Source organism: Periplaneta americana, chromosome 14 (genome assembly GCF_040183065.1).
Source record: "Periplaneta americana isolate PAMFEO1 chromosome 14, P.americana_PAMFEO1_priV1, whole genome shotgun sequence".
Taxonomy (NCBI): domain Eukaryota; kingdom Metazoa; phylum Arthropoda; class Insecta; order Blattodea; family Blattidae; genus Periplaneta; species Periplaneta americana.
Genome location: NC_091130.1, coordinates 18912874 through 18922858, shown reverse-complemented (window position 1 = coordinate 18922858; position 9985 = coordinate 18912874).

Below are 9985 nucleotides of genomic sequence, written 5' to 3'. Positions count from 1 at the left end.
TGCTTTGTAAATATTAGTTGAGATTAACAGTTCATTGTTGTTCGTAATAGTCCAAGTAAATTGTCATTGTCGTCGGTGGAGTGCTATAACGAATACTGTGTTGAGTGAAAATTCTATTGTTGACGAGAGCGTTTAAGGTGAATTGTAGAAAGGAATTATTGTTGGAAGAATAAAATCCTATTGTTGAGTTGAAATAAAAATCACAGTATCTATTAGCAGTAAGTAGTCAAATTTTCAATTCAATATGTGTTATAATAAGTGAATAGAGTGTACCTAATCACAGACATGTAGTGAATTTATAAAAAAAATTGTGCTTAATTAAAAAAATTAATTTAAGGATACAGATTTACTCTAGAGTCACCATTCTTTTTCATTTTAAAGCTTAATATGTATATACACATAGCTAACAAAAATGAAAGACCACTGATAAATGGTAGAAATTATATTTATGACTGCTAGAAGATAGGGTATTTTTACCATTATTTTGCATGCGATAATGACCAACTCCCCTTAAACCGTAGAATAAGGGATGGGCTACATCAGATGATCTGCACAGTATTGATGCAAACAGTAGGAAACTTCCAAAACAGATTACTGCTTTGTTGGCCGAGAATGGGAATCTTATCACCTTCTGTGATTTGATACCAACACGCGACACAATTAGGACATTATCTTATTGTGTTAATGGTGTTCCTTTATTTAAATTGCATACCTTGTATTAATAATATGGTTAAATTTCAATGATACATATTCATTTTCTAGGTCGACTTAGGTAGCGTAGTCGGTATAGCGCCGACCTTCTGTGCTCAAGGCTGCAGGTACGATCCCGGCCCACGTCGGTGGCATTTAAGAGTGCTTAAATGCGACAGGCTCAAGTCAGTAGATTTACAGGCATGTAAAAGAACTCCTGCGGGACAAAATTCCGGCACGCCGGCGACGCTGATATAACCTCGGCAGTTGCGAGCGTCGTTAAATGAACCATAATTATAAAAATAAAATTATTCATTTCCTAAGCCATCTATTTCATTTTAGTTAATTTTGTGCGTTTTTAGGCATAAGAATAAAAAAGTGTAAAATTAAATACAGTCTAAGGAAAACGTTTTGTCGCACAGATATTTTATAAGTCCCAGAAAGGAGGCAATGCGCATGATCAGACTTGGTTCTCAAGAGAAGGACTAGTTGAGGTAATAAAATTAGTTTTGTTTCGTTGTATGTCTGATCATGCGGACTCTCTCCTTTCTGGGATTTAAAGTATCTCTGCGACAAAACTTCTTTCTAAGACTGTACATGATGCCGAAAAGAAACTAAAAAATATTCTTTGGCACAATCTTCATAAATAAAAACATTTTCAAAATATTCATTTTCTTTTCGCCCCCATAATTTTTGTACACATAGTTTCTTCATTAAATCCTAGATCATATATGTAACAGATATGTCGGGCTTATAGGCTTTGAGGTTAACAACTTTTGTCAGGTTTACTACGCTGCCATCTAGTTGTTACATAAGGAGTCACGTCATAATTCCCATTTGAATTGCATTAGCGACTGTACTTCCATCTCGTGTTCGTTTACGGCGGACGGGTGGCGATCCTGGCGGTTGTTTTCTTCAAAGTGCTGCCGATTTTAACGTAGCGAGGAGTTATCTGTTACATATATGATATAAGATTAAATTAAAAGTAGGACAGATATAAGCAAGTGTTCTATACTTTTTACTCATCATGTATAAAATTCTGTTAAGTTTTCGAGGAATGTTTTCTTTTTGTATAATTGTTCATAGTTTGCTTAAGAGAAGGCCTATTGACCCTCCGCCAGAATAAAGTAAATAAATGAGTAAATAAATAAATAAATAAATACTTAAATACGTAAATACGTAAATAGATGAATAAGTAAATACGTAGATAGTTGAGTAAGTAAATAAATAAGTATGTGAAATATTTAGGCTACATTAGCGTAAGTTTTTCCATAACACATGAACAAAATATATGTTGACAGGTTAAATTCTCTTCTTTTTTCACAATAGTTAAGTGTGGAGTAGCATTCGTGGTGCTGCATCCCTTTCTAATATTACATTGTTTCTCATCTAAAAATTTATGTTTTCACTGTAGACTGAGAAACCTCATGATGGAAGCTCTTGCACATATTGGTTATAAGAGATCACACTTGGACAGGGGGGAGGAACAAAATAATGAACTTGGCCCATTAAAAACTTCCTTCCTTTGTTTCTTCATAACATTGAAGTCAGCTGGAATGCGAATATGGACTGAAATAACAACTGACGCGCTACTCTCGGTTGCTTGGCAACAGTATGGCAACTTGACCCCAAGATTGGAGCCCTTTCACCGTGTATTCGCGTGTTAATCGTGTGGGTAATAAGTTTGGATCACGCAGTGAGATTTAATAATCTCTCGCAGTCCAGGTTCGTGTGATTTATCGATGTCGGCGCACCTGGCCACACTTCACTCTGATTGATGTGCGGAGTCAGCATGTAGGGCAATAAACAAAAGAGCATCATCGTCCGAAGTGCAGATCGCATGGCAAAATGGCGTCTTCCTTGTCAGCTGTTTCGTTGAATAACAAAACGCGAACGATTCACATTTCATCCATCTAATCGTAATATATATGTTTGTGTGTGTAATTTTTTTGTGATCGATGGGAACGTTATGGCAAGAATATTTGTTCCATTCTTATTTACTTGCAAAACAATTAAAAATTAAGGAAGATGGGAACTATTAGAGTACAATGTGAACATATTACATATTTGTAGTAAAACAGATAGTTAAATATGTTCAATTAGTTACCTACAGAGAGCAAAAACAAAAGAGCATAATCACCGGAAATATAGATAGCGTTACAAAATGGCGTTCTTCTGGTCAGCAGAAACAAAACACGCACCATTCGTATTACATTCTAGTCATCGTGTATGTTTGATTCGTTGAAATAATAATTCTTTCTTGTTCTTTTATATAATTTTATGTATTTTCATTTATAAAAGGCATAATAAATGTAAGATTAATTGAAGTATAGCGTGAAAATATTTATAGTAAAATAGATAATTAGGTAAATCTAATCATACATTAAGAACAATAAACAAAAGGCATTGTTTGAAGTACATATCCCAAGACAGAATGACGTTTTTCTTGGTTAGCTGTTTCGTCCAGCAACAAAATGTTTACAATTACAACAAAATGCTTAAGTCATGTCTTTAAGAAACATTTCAGATACACACTTAGAGATTTGAGAGAACTTAATATAGTCTATCTATATTACGTAGGAATACAGATATTCAAAATAACAGAGAAAATGGGAGGAGAAGTTGGAAAAAAAAATATTGTTGGCAGTATTTAAAATTAAAAATCCGTTATAATTCCATTGGAAAAAGTTCAGAAATTTAAAGGCCAAGGGAACATGGAATGAGTAAGAATAGAATCTCTCTTAATGTGCTTGGTATCAAAAGACAAGTTTTCAGCTTCGCGATAAGAAATTTAAAATATCTCATCTGTTTGTTATCGTGAAGGAGACAGACTTTCAGTTTCTCATTAAGAAATTTGTAATCTCTCTTCATTTGTTCGCTGTATTCAAGAAGACAGACTTCCAGCTTGTTAAGAAATTTAGGATTTCTCTTCATCTGTTTGCTATCGTCAAAGAAACACGCTCTCAACTTCACGTTAAGAAACAAGTGTAGCATCACATTATAGCATTATAATGTCTGTTCATATGTTTCTGTCGTCAAGGAGACAAGTTAAGCAACGCATAATAGCATTATAATGTCTGTTCGTATGTTTCTGTTGTCAAGGAGACAAGTGTAGCAGCGCATAATAGCATTATAATGTCTGTTCATATGTTTCTGTCGTCAAGAAGACAAGTTAAGCAACGCATAATAGCATTATAATGTCTGTTCGTATGTTTCTGTTGTCAAGGAGACAAGTGTAGCAGCGCATAATAGCATTATAATGTCTGTTCATATGTTTCTGTCGTCAAGAAGACAAGTTAAGCAACGCATAATAGCATTATAATGTCTGTTCGTATGTTTCTGTTGTCAAGGAGACAAGTGTAGCAGCGCATAATAGCATTATAATGTCTGTTCATATGTTTCTGTCGTCAAGGAGACAAGTGTAGCAGCGCATAATAGCATTATAATGTCTCTTCATATGTTTTTGTCGTCAAGGAGGCAAGGGTAGCAACATGTAATAGTATTATAATGTCTCTTCATATGTTTCTGTCGTCAAGGAGGCAAGTGTAGCAACATGTAATAGCATTATAATGTCTGTTCATATGTTTCTGTCGTCAAGGAGGCAAGTGTAGCAACATGTAATAACATATGTAATGTCTGTTCATATGTTTCTGTCGCCAAGGAGGCAAGTGTAGCAACAAGTAATAGCATTATAATGTCTGTTCATATGTTTCTGTCGTCAAGGGGACAAGTGTAGCAGCGCATAATAGCATGATAATGTCTGTTCATATTTGTCTGTAATAGCATTATAATGTCTCTTCATATGTTTCTGTCGCCAAGGAGTCAAGTGTAGCAACAAGTAATAGCATTATAATGTCTGTTCATATGTTTCTGTCGTCAAGGGGACAAGTGTAGCAGTGCATAATAGCATTATAATGTCTGTTCATATGTTTCTGTAGTCAAGGAGGCAAGTGTAGCAGCGCATAATAGCATTATAATGTTTGTCTACATGTTTCTGTAGTCAAGGAGGCAAATGTAGCAACATGTAATAGCATTATAATGTATGTTCATATGTTTCTGTCGTCAAGGAGACAAGTTTAGCAGCGCATAATAGCATTATAATGTTTGTCCATATGTTTCTGTAGTCAAGGAGGCAAGTGTAGCAACATGTAATAGCATTATAATGTCTGTTCATATGTTTCTGTCGTCAAGGAGGCAAGTGTAGCAACATGTAATAGCATTATAATGTCTGTTCATATGTTTCTGTCGTCAAGGGGACAAGTGTAGCAGCGCATAATAGCATTATAATGTCTGTTCATATGTTTCTGTAGTCAAGGAGGCAAGTGTAGCAGCGCATAATAGCATTATAATGTTTGTCCACATGTTTCTGTAGTCAAGGAGGCAAGTGTAGCAACATGTAATAGCATTATGTCTGTTCATATGTTTCTGTCGTCATGGAGGAAAGTGTAGCAACATGTAATAGCATTATAATGTCTGTTCATATGTTTCTGTCTTCAAGGAGACAAGTGTAGCAGCGCATAATAGCATTATAATGTCTGTTCATATGTTTCTACCGTCAAGAAGACAAGTGCAGCAGCGCATAATAGCATTATAATGTCTGTTCATATGTTTCTATCGTCAAGAAGACAAGTGTAGCAGCGCATAATAGCATTATAATGTCTGTTCATATGTTTCTGTCGTCAAGGAGACAAGTGTAGCATCATGTAAAAGCATTTAATGTCTGTTCATATGTTTCTGTCTTCAAGGAGACAAGTGTAGCTCATGTAATAGCATTATAATATCTGTTCATATGTTTCTGTCGTCATGGAGACAAGTGTAGCATCATGTCTCTTGGGATATTTCTGTTGTCAATGACACTAGTGTAAAATCATCTAACAGTCAGCGTTTGTAATGCCTGTTCATAAGTTTCTGTTGTCAAGGAGACAGAAGTGTAGCACGTTTAAAAAGGAATTTTGATATCCTTCTCGTTTCTCTCTTGCCGCCGTGAAGGGGACGGAATTGTGGCTTCTCTGTTGAATATGGATTCTCTCCGTGCATTTGTTACCGCTGTCACGGAGACAATAGCGCCGAGCCCGGACTGTCTTAGCTGCATCTGGGCAGTTTCGCCAGCAGGTGAGAGCTGCCCACCTGGTGGCGCGACCGGTTTCTGCCGTCTCGCGGGGAGCCCTCCGCTAATTGCTGCTCCTCTGAAACCCGAAACTCTCGAGCATGACGTCACCTCTCGAGGGACACTGGCACTCAGACCGCCTGGCTCTTCTTCAAACCTGTTCGTCGCAGACTGGATGACCGGGTTCGACTCTTAGAAGAGGTCATGAGAACATCGTGACGTGAAGAAAGCTAGTGTTGTTACTTCCTTGGTTTGTGGCTCACCGTTAACCATTTGTAGGCTTTTCACACCGGAATCTCGGATTCAAATCGCTATTATCTTAATCATTCTGGTGTAGTTTAGGTGTACCCTCACGTCGTACGACGTGGACACTGTCAACAAAGTAACTTTAGTTTCGTCTATAAGTGAACCTTTACACCTAATCTAAATGGAATTTGGAATAGGTAATAACGATGTAATCCATCGTTGTGGAATAGCGCTTAGCATGTCTGACCGTGATGGAGCGGGCCTGGGTTCATATTCTGGTTGGGAGAAGTTACCTGGTTGAGGTTTTTCAGAACAAATGCTGGGTAACTTTCGGTGCTGTACCCTGGACTCATATCTCTGGGATTATCTGTAGTAATTGCACGAGTGCTGTTTCATCTTATTGATAATTTCACGAGCCCGAAGGTCGAATAAAATTGAATCGGTCATTGCAAAAAGGTCATGAGTCAACTTTTTTTTACGAAAATGAGTTATGCATTGAGCATTGTGATATAAGGGTAGCCCGACCAGTCTGTGAAGAATGTCATGAATATACTTTCAAACAGTGCTGTCATCCAATTTTGAAATTTCCACTTCTCGCAGAAGGATCATGAATCTTTGACTCGTGACCTTTTTGCACTGACTGACTTTAAATCTGTAATCTACATTCAAAATGTTCATTGGCAGGAATTAATAGTCTTTCATAGGAAAGACTGGAAAATGCTGGGTTTGCAGTGAAAGATCTGCTCTTGCGCAGAATAGAATGAGTGAAAAATGAATAGTGTTTCCTTTTTATTTCAAAATTTAATACTCACTGTTGTCGCATTTGAAGGTAAGATTTTGCTTTGGAAAAATGTCAGAATCCGATTCTTCAAGTTTTATCAACAGTAATCTCACTAGACGTTTTGATTTTTCTAGAGAAAATCAAAACTCGAGTGGGATTTAATTGACTATTACACGATGGAAGAAAGTATATAAAGATTAGAAGTAACGAAGTACTCCAATACAATAAAATATTAATTGACTTACGAAAATACAACTGTCTTCAAATGCATTATTTTACTATCTCAACATTACAAATATTACGCTAGATGCATGCTAGATGGCAGTAGTGAGTTATGATTACTAGCAATGCCTTCTCGTCGAGAAGTTCTCGATCTGTTATACACGATGGCAATGTTACTAGTCAAGAAGGCTTTGTTGATTCAGTTTCATTTTTATTAAAATGCAACATTCCACTTCAATTATCCGAATCCCAGTAATCAACGTCACTTGACAGATGATTTTCAATAAATCTTAATATTAAACAATCTCTGATACGTGACTATAATATCATATAGCAGAAGCTATAACATAACCTAACTAATATACACAAGTGTTAGAAAAGTTTTAATTAACGACGATGACATAAAAAATAAGCATGAATAATTTTAAAAGGAATAATTATTGAATGTACAATTTTCAAATTTGAATGTGGTTGGTGGTTCAATTGATGTTATATTGGACGTGTGCGTAATAGAAGTGGAACTCGTTGATTTAGGCCTACACGGTGTATTCAACCTATTCAGGATTTCCGAATGGTGCTCTTCATTTATTTGTAAATAGGATTTCAGAAGATGCATAGGTATGATCAGTGATTTTTAATTAATTCTTGTTCTTGAATGCCAGTGCGAGTCGCTTTTGAAACTACTGTGCATCGACTGGAGTGGTTTGTAATTTTCTATTTTTTTTTTTGACGTCCAGACCAGCGCAGTGTGAAATGTTGGCAAACAAAGAAACAAATGCTAGGGACGCGATAAAATTAAACAAATGCTAGGGACGCGATAAAATTAAACAAATGCTAGGGACGCGATAAAATTAAACAAATGCTAGGGACGCGATAAAATTAAACAAATGCTAGGGACGCGATAAAATTAAACAAATGCTAGGGACGCGATAAAATTAAACAAATGCTAGGGACGCGATAAAATTAAACAAATGCTAGGGACGCGATAAAATTAAACATGCTAGGGACGCGATAAAATTAAACAAATGCTAGGGACGCGATAAAATTAAACAAATGCTAGGGACGCGATAAAATTAAACAAATTGTGCAATAAGCAGCCATGATTGGTTGAAAGACGTCCTTTCGTACTGTTTTATTGGTCGAAAGTAGTGTGACGTAGTAAAAGTGTAATAGTCAGCTAAAATACGCAGTCCCCATCTTACAGAGTCTGTCAAGCGATAATAAAAAATATTGAAACAAATTTTTTTGAAACAGCATTAGCTACCCGTTATAGTTAAACACAATAGTAATTATTTTTGTTTGATTCTTTTCGTTTGAATATTTACAGATACATATGGCCTGGTTGAACCACACAACAAGCAACGATCTTCCTTAGGAACAATTTGTCACTAACTTTAGTCACAAGAATCAACAAATAGTACCGCGAAAACAGCTTAAGGGGTTAGGTAGAGCAGTAAATTTTTTGGGAATATTCAACATTTTTTTCCTCCATTACTGTAGCTTGTACAATAATGAAAATTGGTATGTGTAAAACTCTATCCTTCTGATATATAAAAAAAATATTTTTACGATTTAAAAAAAATTATATAGCCTATATATATTTTTTTTCCAAATTCAAAGTTCACTGTGCATTGATGAAACGTTTCCCTCATAACTCAAAAACTTGTTAACTTTTTCATGTTCTCTTGCTTTTATTTCAATGCTGAAACTCATGTTTTCAATATCATGCTCTTTCAACTACATTTCTTAATAAATAATATATTTTTATTTTGTGTTAGATATTTGACCATTTTAAAAAATTGATTTATTTTTTTATCAGACAATTTATCAAAGGTAAAGAAGTGATTTTGCATCATATTGTAGATATGACGTGCATAAATACACATAACATTTCATCACAGAATGTTGGATACATTTTGAGTTATGAGGGAAACGCTTCATCACTACAGTCCACACCTGTGGAGTAACGGTTAGCGCGTCTATCCGCGAAACTAGGTGGCCCGAGTTCGATTCCCGGTGGGGGCGAGTTACCTGGTTGAGATTTTTTCCGGGGGTTTTCCCTCAACCCAATATGAATCAAATGCTGGGTAACTTTCGGTGTTGGACCTTGGATTCACTTCACCGACATTATCACCATCTCATTCAGACGCTAAATAGCCTAAGATGTTGATAAAGCGTCGTAAAATAACCTACTAAAATAAAATAAATCATCACTGCACAGTGAACTTTGAATTTTGAAAAAAAATTAAAATATTTTTTTTAATCGTAAAAATATGTTTATTATATAACAGAAGGACAGTGTTTTACACATAATAATTTTCATTATTGTACAAGATAGAATAATGGAGGAAAAAAATGTTGTATATTTCCAAAATTTTACTGCTTTAACCTAACCCCTTAAAACAATACCAATTTTGACACCACACATTAATTTTCTTCATTGTTTTATTGTTACATTTTAAATAACTTAGTAATTAGCACAAATTATTTTATATATTTTAACTATTTTATATGTTAACTCATTTTAACCTTGTCATTGTTCGTACTCTAACCTTGTAAAGTGTTTATACATTATAATATTCACATCTCAATGATCTGAAGATGGCAAATCATTGCCCAAAACGTTCATCGATTAAACATCGTCCTACAAGTTATGCTAACTTAGTGAATAAATTTTCACTTAGCATTTGATAAGCTATCCAAGACAGCAAATACATAATAATTAATTTAATTCTTACATATATCTACTTAAACCGTACACTTCATAAATTATGTCAAATATTTTAATTTGGATTTTTTTTTGTTTATAATTCAGAAAATGAAAGTTCATCTTCCTATTTGGGTACGTGTCCACAGCTGTGGAATAACGGTGAGCGCGTCTGGCCGCAAAACCAGGTGGCCCGGGCTCGAATCCCGGTCGGGGCAAGTTACCTGGTTGA